General features: G+C 39.3%; 1 long non-coding RNA gene across 1 annotated transcript in view; it reads right to left on the reverse strand.

The window, feature by feature from the left end:
• Window positions 1-709: 709 nt before the first annotated feature.
• LOC308622355 overlaps window positions 710-22,318 on the reverse strand; it is a 73,736-nt gene continuing 52,127 nt past the window's right edge. Inside the window, exons 3-4 of the long non-coding RNA XR_014016613.1 lie at window positions 4,517-4,590; window positions 710-3,540 (exon numbers count right to left, since the gene is read on the reverse strand). This is a non-coding gene — a long non-coding RNA (uncharacterized lncRNA). The remainder of the gene's footprint in view (window positions 3,541-4,516; window positions 4,591-22,318) is intronic.

Consider the following 22,318-nt stretch of genomic DNA (forward strand, 5'->3'; position numbering starts at 1 on the left):
GACTTCATAGTTTTCACTACAACCAAAAAGATATGTATGACAGCCACTTGGTATCCAAGATGTTTGCTTCAGCAAACACTTCATCATAATCAACCACAAGAGATCATTTAATTAATCATGATACTAGTGCACGTCATGGACTATTAACGACTCATTTTTTATTGCCAAGGCATTAAGAAGTAATTCAAGGCCAAGAACATAATTGAACCAGCTCCAGAATTCCACCTTTTAGGATATGTTTCCTGGGACCATTTCTATTACTACATGTTGGGATCTAGTTAGGAAAACAGACACCAAAGTAAATATTTCAAGAGGGAATTAAATATTATATAAGGAATTGGTTACACAGGTGTTGGTGGGCTGAAAGGGCAAAAACACTGAAACACTGAGGTAACCCAGAGATAATAAGTATAGCTACCACCCCTTAGGCTAGGGAAATACAAAGGACAGTTTAGATTATCAGAGCCTAGAATCTCAGAAGAGGGAGACCTGGCTGCTCCAGATATCTCTAAGCAGACAAAGGAGCAGAATACCCAAAGAAGCTGGAGCCTGGAACGAAATGCCCATGTAGGTGCCTTATTAACGGGAATAGCAAGCCCACAGGATGATAATACCTTCTCTCCTCCTCCTAACTTCCAATTTCTTTGAAAGGCCTGCTACTCGAGGAAGCTGGCAGGCAAAGGATTCTGGGAAATGTAGTTTGCAAAGCCTCAGCTACATCATCACAGAGCAGACTAGAATAGGTTAAATGTGGAGTGAAATGACAATAGCTAAGTAACTGGTATACTGCCATCTCCCAAGGGTAGACTCATATTAATGAATTCAGGAGACTGAAGCATTAAAAACCAAATGCCCACTTAGTATTATACAGTTTTTTAAACTGCCATATAACTAGAAATGCATGACGCCAATAGGATCAGCACATTCTCTCTCTTCAGAGGCAGACTTCCATGAGGGTAAACAAAAGAAGTTTCGACCCTCAGTTCCAATTTAGCCTTTACATTTAGAGTTCTAGATATGTGTAAATACTAATACCCTCCATGAATGACTCTGGTGTCAAAATCCTGATTCATCTTCTCATTTTTAATTAGTCCATCCAGAATACCGCCTGTGCCTTTGCCCGTTAAAATCAGGGAAATGAAATCTACTACTTCTTCAGTTCTTCAGGTTCCTTGTATTTAACAGAAAAAAAATTAATTTCTCAAATTATGTGGCATGACCAATCAGGATTCTTTGTGGCTAGAAATGATGGAAACCTAACTCAAACTGGCTTACGCAAAAAGTAGAATTCATTAGTTCATGCAAATCTGTCTATGTGTGTCTATCAGGTACACCGGTATTCGGTTATCCAGGTGAAGAATATAAAATGAAAAGCTCTTCCTCATTGTTCTGGCCTGTTGTCGACTTTAGGTGCCTGCTCTTGATGCTTGATAGTCTGCCTGTGACCACATAGGAAGGACATACCACCTCCCGTGCTCCAGTTACCTCCTCTTCCGCCTATGCTCAAGCAAAATACAGTTGTCCCTTGAACAACACAGGGTTGAGGGGCACTGCATTATCCAAGTATGACTTATGTAATTCCATTATCCGCAGTTCCTACATATCCCCAGTTCCACATCCGAGGATTCAACCAACCTCAGATGGAATAGTACTGTGGCATTTACTATTGAAAAAAATCCACCTAAAAGAGGACCTGTGAAGTTCAAACCCATATTGTTCAAGGGTCAACTGCATACAACCACTAGACCCTAAGGATAGTTTCAGCAGTTCTTTATTCAATGATTCAAGTGAAAAGTGCCAATTGTAGAGGACAAGGGAGTGAAGGATACGGGATTGGTCACTGAGCCTCCAATGCAACTACCTCATTCCTTTGCACTACAGTCAGCCCTCCATATCTGAGGGTTCCACATGCAGATTCAACCAGCCATGGATAGAAAATATTTGGGAAAACACATTCCAGAAAGTTCGAAAAAGCAAAACTTGAATTTGCTGCATACCAGAAACTTTTTATATGGCATTTACATTCTATTAGGTATTATAAGTGACCTAGAGATTATTTAAATTATATAGGAGGTTATGCATAGGTTACATGCAAATACAATGCCATTTTATATAAGCGACTTGAGCATCAGTGGATTTTTGACATACGTGGGGGTCCTGGAACCAATCCCCAGGGGGTACCAAGGGATGGCTGTACTTAGAGCGGGGAGGCCTCTTTGCTAGCTGGGGCCTCTGGAGAAAGGAGGCCAAGCACAGGGCTCTGACTTTCCGTGCTCTCTCCCTTCTCTCCAACAATACCTATGGTCCTCTTTTCACCCTACTGGTGTCGCCAATTCTCTCCATATTCTGAAAAGCTGCTTCCCCTGTCTTCTTACTTCCTACAAATCATGTTGAATACAGAAGTTTTCTCCACCAGCCTCTTGGCTCTGCTAGAGAAGGAGTGAACACAGGTCTCAGGTCTTTTGGCAGAAGGGGTAGAAAGAGGTGAAAACTCTAGCTCTGTCAGTAGAAGAGAAAGAACTGGGAGAGGATCTTCTAAAATCTAAAATCAAGGAATCGTAACAATAATTGCTAACATTTATATAATATTTACTACGGGCCAGGCACAGTTGGCTCACAGATACAAATATCAATTCACTTAATCCTCACAAAAATCTCATCAGAAATCCTGGGTCCTCTACTTATTAACCATGGGATAGGCAGGACACCCTTTACCTCACTGAAACTCTGCTGAAAATGTGGATAATAGAAGTAGCTACCCCATGGCTCATGGGGTTGTTGTGAGGATGAAATAATAAAATACATAAAACTCTTGGCTGGCCCCTACCTAGAACAGAGTAAGCACGGAACAAATCATTAACATAGTTTAAAAAAAAAAAAAACTTATGGGGCTTCCCTGGTGGTGCAGTGGTTGAGAGTCCGCCTGCAGATGCAGGGGACACGGGTTCGTGCCCCGGTCCGGGAAGATCCCACATGCCGCGGAGCGACTGGGCCCGTGAGCCATGGCCGCCGAGCCTGCGCGTCCGGAGCCTGTGCTCTGCAGCGGGAGAGGCCACGGCGGTGAGAGGACCACATACTGCAAAAAAAGAAACCAAAAACTTATGAAACACATCTTACATGTGTAAGATGTAAGGCTAATTAATTTCCTTTATAAATTCCCACCTACCTGGTATGAATGAATCTTATAACTCCCCACAGATTCCCCACATTTCTCTTGGAGTTCTGCTTCTCCCAACCAGGGGGTGGGGGGAGGGTAGGAGGGAGAAGGGGTCTTCTTAGGGACACTGATTTTCTTTGCAATCCAGTCCAATTGTATCATGACTTCTCTCCAATCTTTACATTTTTTCCTAAGTTCTTCCCTTTTCCCCCAAAGACCTAAACTTTTGAAACTCAGAACTCAGGAAAAGATTCCTTTGTCTCTGCTATACACTGTTTCCCTCTGAAGGTAGGAGCATAAAATAGTGCCCCTGAGTCCTCAAAGTATGGTCCTCAGACCAGCAGCACTGGCATCTCCTGGGAGCTTGGTAGACACGTGCAGATCTAAAAAAAAAAAAACAAATCTATGAAATAAAGCAATATGCATTTGGGACTCTGAAAAAAAATCTAACTATAGTCAAATCTAACTGTAACCAATTAAAGTTAAATATTGAGATGAGGAGAGGTTGTTTTGCATTAATATCTGTGATGGTTAATTTTATGTATCAACCTGAAGAGTATTTTTGAATGTGATTCATATTTAAATTGGTGAACTTTGAGTAAAGCAGATTGTCCTCCATAATGTGGATGGGCCTTATCCAATCAGTTGAAGACCTGAACAGAACAAAAACACTCACCTCCCAAGGAAAAGGGAATCCTCCAGGAGACTGAGTTTGGACTTCATCTGCATCATTGGCTCTCCTGGGTCTTGGGTGTACCAGCCTACATTGCAGATTTTTGAACTTGCCAGCCTCCATAACCACGTGAGCCAAATTCTTATAATAAATCTCTGTACACACATAATCAGAATATATATGCATCCTATTGGTTCTGTTTCACTGGAGAACCCTGATTACTACAATGTCCAAGTTAGGAAATAGATTTCTCCTGGTAAAAATGTTTCAGGGAACCACACAGTAAAGACCACCATCTTAATGCCACTCCAATGTCTCCTCTTAAACGGCTGAGAGCACCCCAGTCTGCACTAAATGTCTACACAGATCTCATTTCTTCAGAGATTTTCTACTTTGAAAGCAAAGAGAACTGGAGACTGATTGGTTAATTGATTGATGCTTGCTGATTCTTACAATTTCTGTTTATATGTGTAAACTCCTGCCATTCTACCTTGTTTAATGTTGATTAAACATTAGACTTACAATGTTGGTTATTCAAAGTCAAAATATTCTTCACATGCCTTCATTGTGATTCTCACTGCAACTTAGATTTTTCCAGCTGTGCTCTAACCTGTTTCTCAATTGTTACAGAATATGTTATAATGCTTTGCACATAATAGGCAAAAAACATTTACTGGTTCACTTACTTCAATCCCATATAAGAAAAGCTCTCCATCTGTCTTCAGTCATTTCATATGTATATATTTCCGGTATGAAAATCCTGAGATGACAAAAAGCAAAACAAACTGATTCTTATTCTCCTTCAATGACTTTCAAATGAGCTTATTTCAAGTTTTAAGGTCCAAAGGCACTCTTTGTTGGACGAAAATTGACTTTAGGAAATATACTAATACCTCTAGAGTTAACACATAGAAAAGTCTGTCTCATTCATTCACTGAATATGTGTTAAACTCACAGGTTTGGGCAGCGCACCAGGCTAAATGCTAAAAAGACACCACTAAAGACTGACCCACAATCCCTTATCTACAATTTGGAAGTTCTCAAAACTGCAATTTTCTTCTGAAATTTTGTGCCAAAATTCATTTGGCTGCAAAACTGGATCTCAGCTAACACAAGGCTATTTATGGTCTTTACAGTTTCCACTCAACTTGAATGTTTGGGTATGCCATTGTCAAAATATTTATGTATTTGACTGCAAGGGAAAGATCCAGACCCACCAAGCCTATTTCATATTAATGATTTATGCACCATTTTACCTTTTCAAAAGGTGGGGGTGGGGGAATCTGATCCTGAAACATTTCTGACTCCAGGCATGTCAAATAGGGATGGCAAATCTGTTCTCAAGGAATTTATAGACCTGTGCACATTAGAATCACCTGACCAGCTGTTAAAGCGTGTCAGTTGTCACTCAAGATCTTTTAAAACAGAAGCGCTGGGGAGGCATCAGTATTTTTTTAAACTCCCCAGGTGATTCTCATATATATCCAGGTTCAAGAGCTACTGTAATTGATATATAGAATGATAGGATGCTGATTGGGTGCCTTTGGGGGTGCCGTCCGGAGTTCAGAATCCCATCCTTTAAGGGATATGCGGAAAAAGTGCACTATGTTGAGAAGAGAGTGACCAGGAGAGTAGGGGGTGGACATTATGACCTAAGAAATCATGATATCAGAAAATAACTCAAGTAATTGGAAACATTAGATGGAGAAGAAAAGACTTTCATAAAGTATATATAACATCAGCCTATAGGATTTGATTTTGTCTGCAGGGTTCCGGAAGATAAATCAAATTCTAATTCAATAAATATTTATCAGACACTCAGTGCTAAGATCTATGCCAGAGACTTTCATATAATTACTTTAATTCTCAGTTAACGCTATTCTTACCACAATATGAAGTAGGTATCAGCCCTCTTTACAAGTGAGGAAACTGAAGCCCAACAGAAGTAGAGCATTTTGCCCAAGATCACAAAACAATTAGCGAGTGGAGTCAAGATTCAAAACTAGTTTTTCCAAAAAAAAAACAAAAAAACAAAAAAAAAAACTAGTTTTTCCAGACCCTACATTTACTGTTCTTTCCATAACTCCCTCCAAGAGCAAAAGACACAAGAAGGCAGATTTGAGGGCTTTTAATAAGAGAAGATTTTCCCAATCATTAAGATGTAACTGAGAATGGCACGGTCAGTCATGGGATATAGTGAGTTCTCCATAGTGAGTTCTCCATTATTGGAGGTAATCAAATAGAAGTTTATTGACTATTTAGCAAGAATATTGTAGAAGGGTTTTGATGTCAGATAACACATTGGATGACAGATTTTGAGACTCTCCCAACTCTGAAACCCTTAAATCTATGACTTTAAAACACACAAGTAGAATGTTAAATAACAAAGCAAGCCAGCATGCAACTAGGACCCAAACATATAAGTGATATAGGAGTTTCACAAACAGGCAAGGGTTCTGTGAACAGTGTGCCCAGAAACAACTTCCTGGAGGTGCCTTAAAGAATGGTTTGGGGGACTTCCCTGGTGGTGCAGTGGTTAAGAATCCGCCTTCCAATGCAGGGGATGCGGGTTCGATCCCTGGTTGGGGAACTAAGAGTTCGCCTGCCACAGCTAAGGAGCCCAAGAGCCGCAACTAAGGAGCCTGCCTTCTGCAACTAAGACCCTGCACAACCAAAAATAAAAAAATTAAAATTCACTTATTAAAAAAAAAGAATGGTTTGGGTGTGGGCAGGGTGTTTCATGAGGAGAGAACAGCATACACAGAGGCACGGAGGCAAGGAGATGTATTTGGGAGACAAGGATTATTTCAGCCCATCTTGAGTAGAAAGCTCATGTAGAGAGGTAAGATTGAGTACCAAGATTAGAAAAACAGAATTGGCTAGAGGGTTCTGAGGGATTTTTTTTTTTCTCCTAACAATGGACAGTCTCTAGAATGTTTTTTTCCAAAGGATCATAAGAATAATACATATTTTTTAAAAAGACAAGAAATAGGAGATGGCTACAATCATACAGGGCCCAAAAGAGGTCAGTAGCAGGAAGATTAGAAAGTGACAGGAAGAATCATCAGAACTTTTACATGGATTTTAAATGGATTAATAATGTACTTGTAAAAATAAAACTATGACTGTACTAAAAGAAAATTTAGGTAAACTCTTTTATAGTCCTGAGGTGGAGAAGGATTTTCTGAGCATGATTCCGAAGTAAGAAATAAAGGAAAATACTGACATTTTTGATTACATAAAACTTAACATTTCTGGTTGGGTAAAATACAGCATAAGTTAAAAGACAACTGGTGAACTTGGAAAAATATTAGCAATATGTATATAACATTACTAGGACTTAATATCCAAACAATATCTTTAATAAAAGTGTTTAAAAAACCACTCTGAAAGAGATGAACAACCCCAAAGAGAGAATATATAAAGTACATGAACAGGCAATTCACAAAATAAGTGAAATGCTCAAAACATCAAATGAGACCTAGGAGAAAGAGGCACTTCCATAAACCAATGGTAAAAGCAAAATTTTGTTAATTTAGCAATAGGAATAAAATAATAAAATCTGTACATTTTTGGCCCAATAACTTTACTTCTAATAATTTAGCCTAAAGAAATCATCAGTTAAGTATAAAGATATGCATCATGGTGTTGTGTATAGTAGTAAAAAGTAGATATAAGCTAATGTTCTATAACAGGATATTGGTTAAATACATGAAAGTACATCCACTTATTTGGATGCCATGAAACCATTAAAAATTATTTTCTACACATAGATTTATGAACCTGAAAAGAAGTACAAAATTCACAAGGCAATTAACAAGTTAAGAAGACTACCAAAAAACATATATAGTATAATCCCATTTTTGAAAACATATTTGCAAGCACAAACGTATAGTGTCTGGAAGAATGTACATTACAATATTGAGAAAAGGTATCTCTGGATGGTGAGATTACTGATAATCTTTTCCTCTCTTCTCTATACCTGTTAAAATATATGACATCTTATATCTCAATGAATTCTTTAATAGTTATTTTACAAAAGCACAATAAGGCCCTTTTTACTTAGGAGATAGGGAAAGAATTAGCCTGACTTAACAACTGGATATGGGTGACAAGAGAGACAGCAGAATTAATAATGGTGCTGAAGTTCTGCCCACAATTAATGTGAGAATAAAGTGGAACTGAAGAAAGGGTGACAGCAAGGGAATCACTTTGGAGTTGAGAAATTGAATTTCATGTTTATCTTTGTGTTCGAGATGACATGAAAGACAGGTGGAACTATCTGGCAAGCACTCTTTCTTCGTTTCTCTGGCCAACAACAAAATGATGAATGTGGGAATCACACAGGTTTCAGCCTACTCTGTGTTGAAAGTAGGGTCCTATCCTCAGTGGATGGTTTTGAGGCAGGGCAAGGACTAGGGTGAGGCGAGTGAGATGTAAAATTTAAGGGGTGCCAAAAACCTCAGAGATCAACATACATAATATTTTATGCAATATTTTAGAACATCAAAAGTAGCCAAAAAATCCACGATGAACAAAATATCTAAAGTTTAAATAAAGATATGATCTTATCATTAATTTTTCATTCCTTTTGCTCCAGGCTCTGACATGCTCAACACGAAGCTACCACTGTTCCCGCCCTTATTTAAACTTTTGATGTTCTGTTTGGCATTGATTTTTTGCATTAATTTCAATTTTTTAATACTGCATGAAGATGTTACACATATTCATTACTGAAGGGTATTTTTAGTGCCCCTTAAATGTCGTGCCTGAGGCAGGGGCTTCATTTGCTTCACCCTAGTCCCAGCCCTGTTTCAGAGAAATGGAAATAATTTTACCTGTATTACTTGACTAGTGCTGTCAAAACAAAGTACCACAAACTGGCTGGCTGAAATGAAATTTATTGTATCACAGTTCTGGAGGCTGTAAGTCCAAGATCAAGGTGTGGGCAGGCTTGGTTCCTTCTGAGGGCTGTGCTACAGACTCTGTTCCATGTCTCTCTCCTAGCTTCCCGTGGTTTGCTGGAATCTTTGGTGCTCTTTGGTTTATAGCTGCATGACCCCAATACCTGCTTTCAGGACTTCATGGTGTTCTCCCTGTGCCCGTGTCTGTCTCCACATTTTCCCTTTTTTAAGGACACTGGTCATATAGGATTAGGGGCCCACCCTACTCCAATATGACCTCATCTTATTTTAATTAGTTACATCTGCAATCACCCTATTTCCAAATAAAGTCACATTCTGAGGTACTGGGGATTTAGGACTTCAACACATGAATTTGGGGGTGGGGGGACACAATCCAACCTATAACACCATGTTTAGTAAATTTTCTATTTGCTTTCGTCTGGTATCCTTTAGAAGCCTCAACACAGTTAATCCCAGAATCTCTGCTCTGCACTCAGCAATGAGCAGGATCGATTTACAGCCTCTGGCTTCCTTTTGAGTACAAAATGCTATGACTATTTGGACTATGAAATCTATGTCTGTTGAGAAGCAAATATCTCGTAAGCTGGAGGATTTGTACCTGCCTCAGTATTACCTACTCACCAGTGCATTATTTCTGACTCTTACAACTCAGGCTCTGGAACAGCAGGAAGCAAAGAATAATTGAAAAGCCAGTGAGCAGCATGAACCCCGGGAGCTATGGGAAATCCTAGGGGGTACCCCAATGCTATCTCCAGTCACACACTCATCCTCCACTCCCTATAGCTCATATCCAGTCTTTAAGAAAAAATGGAAGCATTGTGACTTGCATTTTTACTTTTGCCTTACGTCACTAAAGTAACAGTGACCAGCCTTAATTGAGTGCTTTTACAGACATGACTTGACTTAATCCTCACGAAAGGTCTATTGCATGATGAATATAGATCTCAGACCCAATTCTAGAAGTCTATCAAAAGAGAGTAAAGCCAGGCTTCCCTGGTGGTGCAGTGGTTGAAAATCTGCCTGCCAATGCAGGGGACATGGGTTCGAGCCCTGGTCTAGGAGGATCCCACATGCCGTGGAGCAACTAAGCCCATGAGTCACAACTACTGAGCCTGCGCATCTGGAGCCTGCGCTCCACAACAAGAGAGGCCGCAACAGTGAGAGGCCCGCGCACCGCAATGAAAAGTGGCCCCCGCTTGCCACTAGAGAAAGCCCTTGCACAGATACGAAGACCCAACACAGCCAAAAATAAAAATAAATTAAAAGAAAGCTCAACATTAAAAAAAAAAAAAAATGAGAGTAAAGCCAGTCCAACCAGGGTCAGACACAAAAGATGACCCTCCAAACAAACCTCACTTCCACCCTTTTCTGCCACTCACAGACTGCCCACGTGCTGACCGCCCAATGACGCAGAGTATAAATTGGGAGCCCTTTTGTAGAGGCACTCCTGCTGAGTCAGTAACTTTCTAACAGATGCTTAACAAACACGATCTTAATAGGAAACTAGTATATGTTCCCTGGCCAGTGTGATCATAGTTTCCATGAAGGTCAAGGCAGTGAAGCTCTGGCCATAATCTCACTCAAACTCTATTTGAGTACCAAGGGGTTCACTCTGAGCCAACAGTGGTGGAGTTGATCAATTCTGTTTTTATAAAATCTATAATCTATAAGACTTTCTCCTCTTCCCTCATCAAGATCTTTGCACAAATGGTTTTTCGTAAAGAGAGTTAGCAAGGATGGTAGATAAATGAGCAGAACGGACAAATGTTTTTCACCTAATATAATTTAACATTTTGTTTGTTTTTAATTTATTTATCTTATTTATTTTTGACTGCGTTGGGTCTTTGTTACTGCACGCGGCCTGTCTCTAGTTGTGTCGATGGGCTTCTCATTGAGGTGGCTTCTCACTGTGCAGCATGGGCTCTAGGCGTGCAGGCTTCAGTAGTTGTGGTGCGTGGGCTCAGTAGCTGTGGCTCACAGGCTCTAGAGCGCAGGCTCAGTAGTTGTGACGCATGGGCTTAGTTGCTCTGCGGCATGTGGGATCTTCCTGGACCAGGGCTCGAACCCGTGTTCCGTGCATTGGCAGGCGGATTCTTAACCACTGTGCCACCAGGGAAGCCCTAATTTAACGTTTCAATGAAGCCACTTAATGATATGCAACAGATAGGACAACTTGGTCTCTGTAACCCATGATAATTAACTCAAGGGGTAAACAACTAGAATATTAAATAATGTTGGCCCAAGGGAAAAAGAGGAATGAGAGAAAGAAATGCAAAGCTTGAGACAACTCAAGCCATGCTGCGGTATCATTCACTTTTTGAGGGGATTTGCAGGAAGGAACAGTAACAAAATTAAAAAAGAATAGTAAGTAGGCCTATCTCCTTGTTATTTGTTTTTATTGTCATTCTTTCATGACAACATAAAACTAGACATGGTAACCCTCATGGAATTTTGTTTTATGTATTAAAGGATATTCCATATTTACTCAACTACCTTACCATGCTGATTTGTATTAAGCTTTGTCACCATTGGCATCTTAATGTTGTCATTCTTCATAAATTGTTTGCAAATTCTCTAGAAAGCATTATTCTGGAATGTTCAGGATAGGAGAATGAAATATCCCCTCTTAAAGTCACCTTCTGTCCCGTTATCGTTGCCTCCTTGACGAGTTTTACAATACCTGCTCTCCCCTCCCCTTATGCCACCATCTCTCAATCTAGTTTTAGTCAAAGCATAAGAATGCTGTGATGTAGATCTGAAATCATTTTACCACTGTCTGTAGTGATTTCCCAGGGCCTGACGTACTCTTTGACTCTAACCTTCAAGAGATGCACAATTTGTCTTTTAAATCTTTTAGTCAAAAATAATTTTAAAGTCATTTCAGAGCTTTGAAATAGAGCATAGAAACAAAAATTAAGTACGAAAATATGTCTTTGATGTAAAATGTTATTCCTGTAGAGAAGATATATATTCACTATGTACTGTGCTCATGTATGCTCACGACATTATTTCTGATGGGATATCTGAAACCAGACTCAAGAAATAGCCTCTTTCGTGGAAGAGTAGCTCCATCCTTCTACTATATGCTCTAGGCTCTCTTTGTTACAAGGAGGGTCATAAAACTCAATCTACTCCTGTTTCCTGTAATTTTCACCTCTTTACTCCCTTTCTTCTAGGATAAAAGAGCTGTGATGATCCCTTTCTAAGGCAAAACATACTCAATAATAGAGTAAAAATGTACCTAGCTTTAAAAAAAAAACTTGATAAAATAAAGTGGAAACATACAAAATAGAATAATTCATCAGAGTCCTAATTATGATTCAACTACCTATAAAATTACATTTACAAACTTATAAAATTATGTTTATAAACAATTTTTCCATTATTATTGGAAGGAATATATCTATAATTATGGGAGTAAAGTTTTGGACTTTCAGACCTCACTACTGCCCCATCAGCAGTAAGCAAAGTTTTAAGGGACCTATAAATCATTAACATTAATAATGGGTTCTTTAGAAAAAATTATATTCAGTCTTCCCATTTTGAAGGGAAAACACTACATTATCATTTAATGAGTAAGTAGCTTTTTTATTATAACATCTTGGTGAAATAATGGCAATTTTCCCAAACAGAAAATGAACAAATGCCTCTAGTCTCCACTAACTGAACCAGCCCTTTCTTCCTAAGTATCAGGTCCTTTCAGAGTCTTCTGAATACACTATGAAAATAGACAAGAGTCTGGCAGACAGAATCTTTGGAACTATTACGCAGTTCAGTCAACTGGCATCATGGGAATAAATAATGAGATGCTCAAGCCCGGCTCAAAGGCAAACATTCCTGCAAAGGTTCATACATAGGTTAAAAACCTGTCCACATTTCATTATATCCTCAAAGTTCAATACTACACTAATTACCATTAAAACCTCCCATAGTAAACACCGTGATATAAGAAAATGGGTGAGAATAAATCTTACACTGTGATTTTCATCTACAATTCTGAAATATTGTCCTGGGTGGGGAGCAAGGGAGTCTCAGCCAGTGACCTCATCTTCTTTCTGAGGTGTTCTGGCAGCTCATGGAACCTTAGCCATTAGCACTGGAAAAAGGCCCAAGAGAGATCAGAATACTCCTGACATCATATAACCAAGCATGTTATATACTTAGATCTATATGTGGACTTCCCAAGGTCTACTTAAAGAAAAAGAAAGAAAAAGGTATATATGAATATGTAGATACATATGTATTTAATGTAATATATATACATTATATATGTGTTACATATATATATATTACATTAAAGCAATTCAGAAAGACAAAAGGGTGAGGAACGCAGAACAAGGTGGGTTCAAAATATCCCCTATCTTCAGACTTCTGTTCCTTAAACGAGTTCTAGCATTTCCACCTGGAAAAAAATCTCTTTTTAAACTTAATCGAGATCTAGAAGAGGAGATATATCTGCCACTCCAAACACCTTATGCCAACCCCTATCTTCTCCCCAAGGAAGGAGGAATTGCTAAACCAGATTGATAAGGCTCAAGTACTCATTTGGCCACCCTTAAAAGTATAAGCATCAAGCATTTAAACGCATAAGGCGCACACAGGTCCTCTTTTGGCCTTCTTTCTTCTTGGGGTTGGGTGTGTAAATAAACCTGGAATTGCCACCACGGAAAGGCAGGTCCTTCCAGGTCTTAGAGAACTGGTTATTGCTTCTCGCTACGGTAACTTGTGGCTTCCCAGAGGGTAGTGACATGTCAAGATACAGTTTGGGGGTGGGAACAACAGGTGGGAGGCCCTGCTTTGGCTTCCATGAATGCTTTTAAAATAAAGACTGATAAATCGGAATGTGTCCAGAGGTCCAAAGAGGTACAAACGTAACCCTCTGGGAAACACCGACCTAGGCTATTGTGGATCAGATAAATGCCCATGGGCCAGCTGTCCTCCACCTTGTCCTCTCCTCTTGTGAAAGATGAATTGTAATTCAAGGAAGCATCCATGGGATGAGGCAGGACTTGGTTCTGCGGGCTAACCGGACCCAAGTCTCACATACACTCGGTCTACAGACGCGCATCTTATTCCCACCCACAAAGCTCCGCTGGAGGATGGTACCTCTCCTCGCTCCCTGGTACCATCCTCACTCAGGCTGTAGCCCTTTTAAAAACTCTTTTCGCTTTCCGTGTTCCTTGTGACCTGATATCATTAGATTAACAAGACTGGTGGAGCAGAGAAGGAGACACACAGCATGATCCACCTAGGCCCTGCACCCTTCACCCCGCCCCAAGGACTGCCCACTTCCTAGAACTAATAGAAAAAGTACAATCAATAATGCATTAGCCAGCCTTTTCAAATTCCTCATGGGTCAGCAAGCATGGGCACTGCTGAATTTTACACTTGAGAAATTAACCAATTTTTGATTTTATTTCAAAAGTCAGAGTAATAAGGAAAATACTTTTTTCTTTTCCAGGAAATTCATTTAAAAATTGGCATCTCACATATAATAATAACACTTACAGTAAATCTGGAGCTAAAGTAAATAAGAACTTTTCTCCCTAATCATCCTACCAATCTTTGAAAATCCTTAGGTATTAATTTTAATTAATAATATCTCCCTCCCACCAGCAATAACAGTCACATAATATGGTGATTCTGATAAAATATTGCTTATATATGCAACTGAAATATTAAAATTTTAAAATTGAGAGATAAAAGTACTCCAAGACACTAGTGTGATTATATTCATTTCTGTATTTTTGAAATGGCAAACTCCTGGAATCAACCTAAATATCCATCAATGGAGGTCTAAATAAATGAATCACAGTACATCCACAAAATAATATTACATTATGCCCTTTGCTTTTTTACTTTTAACTAAATTTTATATCCTGGAGATCTTTAAACCATAAAAAAAGAACTAGGTAGATCTGTGTGTGTTTTTCTGGGAAAATCTCCAAGACACATAAAATTTTTTTAATGATAACATGATCCCATTGTTGTAAATTTCTTAGAGAGAGAGAGAGAGTGTGTGTGTGTGTGTGTGTCTGTTCCTCTGTATGAAAGGCATATTCTTTCATTCAACAAATATGTATTATGCCCTGTTATGTGCCAGGCACTGTTTTTTTTTTTTCAAGACATTGTGGAAACATAGAGGAACAAGACAAAGTCCTTATTCTTATGCAGCTTATTTGTGAATGGAGGAGAAAGACAGTAAGCAAGTAAATAAATAAGATACTTTCAGATAGTGATCAACACTATAAGAAAATAAAACAGACTAACGGACGAACTGCATAGGATCATCTAAGGTAACACATGAATGCCAGACAAGATCAGGGGAGAGTCTTTCAGGCAGAAAAGCCATCTGATGCAAGACCCTCAGACAGCACAAAGCCAGTGAGGTGAAATACGGTTAAAGGAAATGGTAGAAATAGTGGAAGAAGCAGGTAGGGCCAGATCAAGAAGAGTGTTCTAGCTCATGTGAAGGAGTTTACATTTTATTCTATATGCAGTGGAAAACTAACAAAACTGGGATTGGGTGATGAGGAAAATGACCCAAAATGACATACATTTTAAAATGTAAGTCTTAAAAAGTGCATAAACACTCCCCATGCCAGTCCTTAGGATGCATTAGAAACATCTAATATTGAGGGAGAAACTTTTTCTCCATTTTTTTTTAGCTATGTGCAAATAATACTTGAAATGCTTAATGAAAAAAATGGGTTAATAATGTAAGGTGGCAAACCAACGCTGAGAATGTTTTCTTCTTTCTTTTTTTAATGTGCAATACTTTTTTCTAAGCATACCTGTCTATAATGTCATCAATCTTCTCCAGACTGTGAGCAAGAGTAATGTCGTATTAATATCAACTAAGATCTTCAAGCTCCTAAACTCCCCACCAATTCAGGCAAACCTTACTTTTTAAGTTCTCCCTCTCTTCCAGCCAACCCAAACCAATTACTTAACCTCTCTGAATCCTAGCTTGGGCTTCTGTAAAGAGAGAAATGATAGCAACCTTAGATATAATGAGTTAATGCAGGAAGAATTCAAAGTTAGGTACATACTGGACCGACCCAGAAAGTTAATACAAGATACAGAGGCTCACTGAAATAGGATAAGACCTGAACATCTGCATTTTGTTGAAAGTTTCCAGGTGATTCTGATACATACCCAAGCTTGAGAACCAGCAAGTTAACATATTTGCCTAATCTAGTGCAATTCCTGGCATCGCAAGCTCTAATAAAGAAGTGTTTTCTCCTCACCCTTCCTGCTTCTGCCTCAACTACAGAGTAGGTGGTTTCCTTTCTATTATCTGTCTCACCAACTCTTCAGTGAAATTAACAGAATAAAAATTAAGAGAGAGAAAATGTAAGACCCTGCACAAATAATAAAAAGTCATGTGTGCAAATATTAAGTATTATGTGCCCTACAATTACAGCCATTTAAAAAATTTGCATATGCATGAGATGGGTGGGAATAATGTGAGACCTAGCCCTCTCAATGAGTGGGAGTTGATGGTACTGGATTTTCTCCAGGCTCCCTGTGCCTCCTCAACATGGGACAGTGATGCACTTGCATCCAGACTTATCCACACCTTTGGCAGTGTCTCCCGACACCACTGGCTGACTCAGCCTCCCTGGAAGTAAAGGTCACACACTGATAAGGCTGTCGCTGTGCTCATCATAACAGAGCCACCGAAGTTCCTGTGTCCCACCCAGACCTGGAGGTACCCCTTGAGGCTCTGGATCTTCCCACCACCTCAGCTCAGAAGAGCTGCACAAACTCTGGGGCTCCCAGTGGAGGGGTCAGATAAACACAACTCAAGGTTACATCTTGTGAGAGATGAGACACAGAAAGGAGCCAGCAGGTAAACTCCTTGCTTTTCTGGGTCCTCCCCCTACCCTCCTATCTACATCATACCCCCATTCCCCAACCCCCATCCCCATATCAGATTGATGGTTTCATGAATCAGCCCCGAATGCCATCCTCAGGCCCCCAAATACACTAGAAGTGAGCTGTTAAAACTAGGCAGTTGGGGCTTCCCTGGTGGCACAGTGGTTGAGAGTCCGCCTGCCGATGCAGCGGACACGGGTTCATGCCCCGGTCTGGGAAGATCCCACATGCCACGGAGCGGCTGGGCCCATGAGCCATGGCCGCTGAGCCTGCGCGTCCGGAGCCTGTGCTCTGCAACGGGAGAGGCCACAACAGTGAGAGGCCTGCGTACCGCAAAAAAAAAAGATGCTAGGCTTCTTTAGTAGTAGTAGTAGTAGTAATAGTGGTAGTAGTAGGGTCTTTCTCTCCCCATAGCTTATAAATGTTGTCTCTTAGATTTTTTCTAAAATTCTTAACAATTTAATTTTTATAGTTAAGTCTTTTAAAATGGAATTTACTTTTGTATATGTGAAACATAGGAATCCAATTTCATTTTCTTATAGATGGATGACCAGTTGTGCCAGCACCAATTATTAAATAAATCTTTTCTCCCTGAATTAAAATACTCCTGTCATATGCTAAATTTTAATGTTTCCTGCTCTATGTCTGAATGAACAATTTGTCTACTATGCCAGTTTCATATTACTTGGGTTGTAATGGCGTTATACTATGTTCTGATATCTGCGAAGTCTCCCTCATTATTCTTTTTTTTTTTTTTTTGCGGTATGCGGGCCTCTCACTGTCGTGGCCTCTCCCGTTGTGGAGCACAGGCTCCGGACACGCAGGCTCAGCGGCCTTGGCTCACGGGCCCAGCCGCTCCGCGGCATGTGGGATCTTCCCGGACCGGGGCACGAACCCGTGTCCCCTGCATCGGCAGGCGGACTCTCAACCACTGCGCCACCAGGGAAGCCCTCTCATTATTCTTTTAGATACATTTCTCGACATTTTTAAGATTTTTTTCTTCCAAATGAACTTCCCAGTTACTGTGTCCAGTTCCACAAAACAAATCCAAGTTGGTATTCTAATTGGAATTGTATGAAATGTATAAATTGATTTGAGAATAGTTTTTTATAATTAAATCTTCTCATCCAAGAACATGCTATGCCTCTCAATTTGTTCAGACCTTGATTTTATATTGAAAATTTGATAATTTTCTTCATGTAGAGCCTTCATTTGTTTTGTTAATTTTGGGGGTAAATTGATTGCTTTAATGGCATCATAGAGACCGACTACCTTTCCCCACCCCATGTAACTTGCTTTGGCCAACAAAAGGGGCAGAAGTGATAGAATGCTAGTTCTAAGCCTAGGTCTCAGTATGCGTTGCATACTTCTGCTTGCTTTCTTTTTTTTTTTATAAATGGTTTCTTTTTTATTATTTATTTATGTATTTGGCTGTGCCAGGTCTTAGTTGTGGCGTGCGGGATCTTCGTTGCCATGTGCGGGATCTTTAGTTGTGGCATGCGGAATGTTTTCAGTTGTGGCATGCAGGCTCTTAGTTGCGGCAGGCAGCATCTAGTTCCCTGACCAGGGATTGAATACGGGCCCCCTGCGTTGGGAGCACAGTGTCTTAACCACTGGACCACCAGGGAAGTCCCTCTGCTTGTTCTCTTGTACCTTTCCCATAGCCATGAAAAGAGCTTCCTCTGTAGCCACTGCCCCTTCAACCTAGAGAGACCTTACAGCAAAACCACTCAGCCAAGCCCAGCCAAGAATTACAAGTGAAAATACCTGTCAAGATGGTCCATGCCAAGATCCTATTTGCCATTCCCATTGTGCTCTTGGGAGGAACGCAATTCCCTTGCTATCTCTGCTGTGACTTATACTGTGTACATCAAACACAACCAACCCTGCCATTTTGACCACGGCAGATTGGACCAGATATTCCTGTCTATGCTAAAAGCAGACATGGTAAGCTGAACATTAGAAAGAGCTAATCCTTTGAGAAACTTAAAATAAAACTCTGCCCAATAGGGAGTCCCTGTATCAAATGGTAACGTATCAACACACTTCGTTCCTCTTGTTAAAGATGAAGTAATATGTACACAGAAGTGGGTCACTATAGCCATTGTAAGGTAAACGATTGCTCTACTAATCCATGTAGCTTGCTTACATGCCAGTTTGGGGTAGGTAAAACTGGCATGTAAGTAAGCTTACATTCTCTTGGGTTTGACCTATGAATGCCAACAAATCTCTATTTTCTAACCTTTTATTTTCCAACAACAAAAATAATAGCTGGTATATTTTAGTTTTTACCATAAGCAACAAAAATAATACCAAAGATATCCAGTATTTAATTACACATGTTATTTTGTTAAATCCTAATAAATTAATCTTCCAGGTAGTTGTTATTATTGTTCGCTTTTTACAGGTGAGGGAACTGAGGTTTAGAGAGGAAAAATAACTAGTTCACTGTCATATAGCTTGGAAGCAGAGGAACTGGAATACAAATCCAGATCTGTCTGGCTCCCAGGATGGTCTTCTATGCTTCTATAGCAGTCGTTTTCAAAGTGTGGTCCCCAGATCAGCACAGCAGCATCACCTGGGAACTTCTTAGAAATTCAAATTACTGGGTCCTACCCAGACCTACAGAATCAGAAACTCTGAGGAACGGACAAAAGAAATCCAAGTTTTAACAAGCCCTCCTCACCAGGATTCTGATGCCTGCTTAAGTTCCAGAACACTGCTCTATACCATACTCCCTCTACAAAATGATTTTAAAGGTGGAAATAAATTCTGTGAGAAGAAATGATCTGAAAGTCTTCCTGAAGACTATAAGCTGAGCTTTAGAGGATGAAGAGAATAAAGTGGGTATAAAAAGGAGATGAAAAAAATTAAACATACTCTAACCATATAATCCAGCAATTGCACCCTTTGTTATTTATCCAAAGAAGTTGAAAACTTATGTCCATACACAAAGCTGCAGATGGATATTTATAGCAGCTTTATTCATAACTGCCAAAACTTGGAAGCAGCCAATATGTCCTTTAGTAGATGAATGGATAAATAAACTGTGGTACATCTACACAGTGGAACATTATTCAGTGCTAAAAAGAAAAGAGCTGTTAAGTCATAAAAAGGCATAGAGGACATTTAAATGCGTATTATTAAGCAAAGGAAGCCAATTTGAAAAGGCTAATTACTTATAGTTGTATGACTCCAACTATATGGCATCTGGAAAAGGCAAAACTGTGGAGACAGTAACAACATCAGTGGTTGCCGGGGGCTGTGGGCTGTGGGAGGTGGAGCAGAGATATTTTCAGGGCAGTGAAAATACTCTGTATGATAATATAATGATGGATACATGTCATTAGACATCTTCCAAACCCACAGAAGGTACAACATCAAGAGTGAACCCTGGTGTAAACTATGGGCTTTGGATGGTTATGATGTGTCAATGGAGGTTCAGCAATTGTAACAAAGTACCCCTCTAGTGAAGGATGTTGATATGGTAGAAATTATGCACATATGGGAGCAGAAAGTATATGAGAAATCTCTGTACCTTCCTCTTAATTTTGCTGTGGATCTAAAACTGCTCTTTAAAAAATCATCTTAAATAAATAAAAAATAAAAATACTAAGTGCCAAAAAATACTTTGCCTACGAAGGCTCAAAGTCAAAAGAGTGATTATGTGGATGGAAAGACCAAGACCAGCTTTCACGGAGGAGGTAGTCATTACAAGAGGCCATAAAGAATGGTTAGAATTTGAACAAAGGGCAAAGGGCAGGACCGTCTAGGTCGAGTTTCTCAACCTTGGCACTAGGAATGTTTTGGAAGAGATTATTCTTTGTCATGGGTGTCTGTCTTGCGCATTGTAGGATGTTTAGCAGCATCCCTAGCCTCTACCCACTAGATACCAGTGGCACCCTCCAGCTGTGCGAACGAAAAAGTCTCCATTGCCAAATGTCCCTGGTAGGAGGAAGAAGGAAAGGGCAATATCGCCCCTGGTTAAGAACCAGTTAAAGAACCAGGTGAAGGGAACAGCACATAGAAAGGCATGGAGACAAAAAGCTCAGAGCCTGAGAATGGTTTGGTTAAAATGCAGTGCTGTAACAACAATTCATTATGAAAGTCGAAGCTGGAAAGTAATAAAATAATGAAAGATGGGACTAGAAAAGTCTTCTGTAAACACAAGTCTTCATACTTTCGGCTTAAAAGTTTGGGGTATACTCTGTGAACAAAGAGGAAATAGTGAAGGTCTTTGATCTGGAAGGAAGTAACAGGTTAAGAGCACTAAGATTTGTGGATAATGTTGCTTGGAAAGAATTAAAGTGACTGTTTAATGTCCTTCTTTGATGAGAAGATTTTAAAGGACTGTTACATAGTTAAACCATTAACATTCAATATATTCTTCATCAGCTAAAGGGTGGTGAATGTTTCTGGTCAAAAGTTTACGTATGTATAATATATTTCACAATATAATCTTATTTCTTAAAAAGCTCTTAATTCTTAAATTTGACAAAAAGGAGATTTCTAGCATTTACCCCTGTTTTCTCTATCATACTATGAGCCCTGAAGAGAGTAACTGTCCTCAGCTCAGAACTGGCATACGTGGGTAGTCAATATATTTTGTTCAATGAATAAAATTTTTGACAAAGGATAATGAAATATACATCATGTTCTAAGATGTAAGTGAAAATGACTTTTGCACTTCTGCATTACCTATGTACAGTGATTACACTTCAATTTTCTTGCCTTTAGAGTCTATCTCTGGACTCTTAGACCCCTCAGCACAAAATGTTCATGCCTGTATTTCACATGGCTCTCAACATAATGCCATGCGCTGCTGTAGCACTGGGATAATAATATGGTCATTAATGCTCAATTAGCTTTAGCAACAAGTGGATTGTTGCCTGAACAGATTTTTGAAAGAGGACACTCTAAAATTAGTTTTGTTCAACTAAAAACTTTTTTTAAAAAAAGACTTTTTAGATGTGGACCATTTTTAAAGTCATTATTGAATTTGTTACAATACTGCTTCTGTTTTATGTTTTGGTTTTTGGCCCCAAGGCATGTGGGATCTTAGCTCCTTGACTGAACCCACACCCCCTGCATTGGAAGGCAAAGTCTTAACCACTGGACCGCCAGGGAAGTCCCTAAACTAAAAACTTTTTAAGAATTGGGGAAAAAATTAAATCATATGAAAAAGAAAAGCAATACATTTCACAGGATATGAGATATATTTATTAAAATCTTAAGTAGACACAAATGTAATAAGGAGAAGATTATAAGGGCATTCCCATTCTAATTCACACAATGCAAAAAATGTTAGGATTGTTCATTCTCTTCTATTAGTGATAGTCCTATTGCAGCAGATCATATAATAAAAATAGAATCTGTATACTTTCCATAGTAGCAACGCCCTTGCTGTGATTTTGATAAGCACATCTTTAGCTATGCATTAATACATAAATAATAATACAATTTTTAATTCATAGAGCTCTCTCAAAAAGAATCACATGTCCTGAAAAATTATATTCAAAGTGACCTGAGTGGAAAAAGATTTTCCACTGTGAAAAAATGTCCTCCCTCCCCCAAAAGTAATACGGGAATGAAAAGCAGCAACCAAATAAGGCATGTCCAAATCAAATGTAAATATGGAGTCAAATATTCTACATACTTTCTGAAAGACAGAAGAGACTTCTT

Source organism: Mesoplodon bidens, assembly GCF_964165515.1.
Source record: "Mesoplodon bidens genome assembly, chromosome: 9".
NCBI classification, from domain to species: Eukaryota; Metazoa; Chordata; class Mammalia; order Artiodactyla; family Ziphiidae; genus Mesoplodon; species Mesoplodon bidens.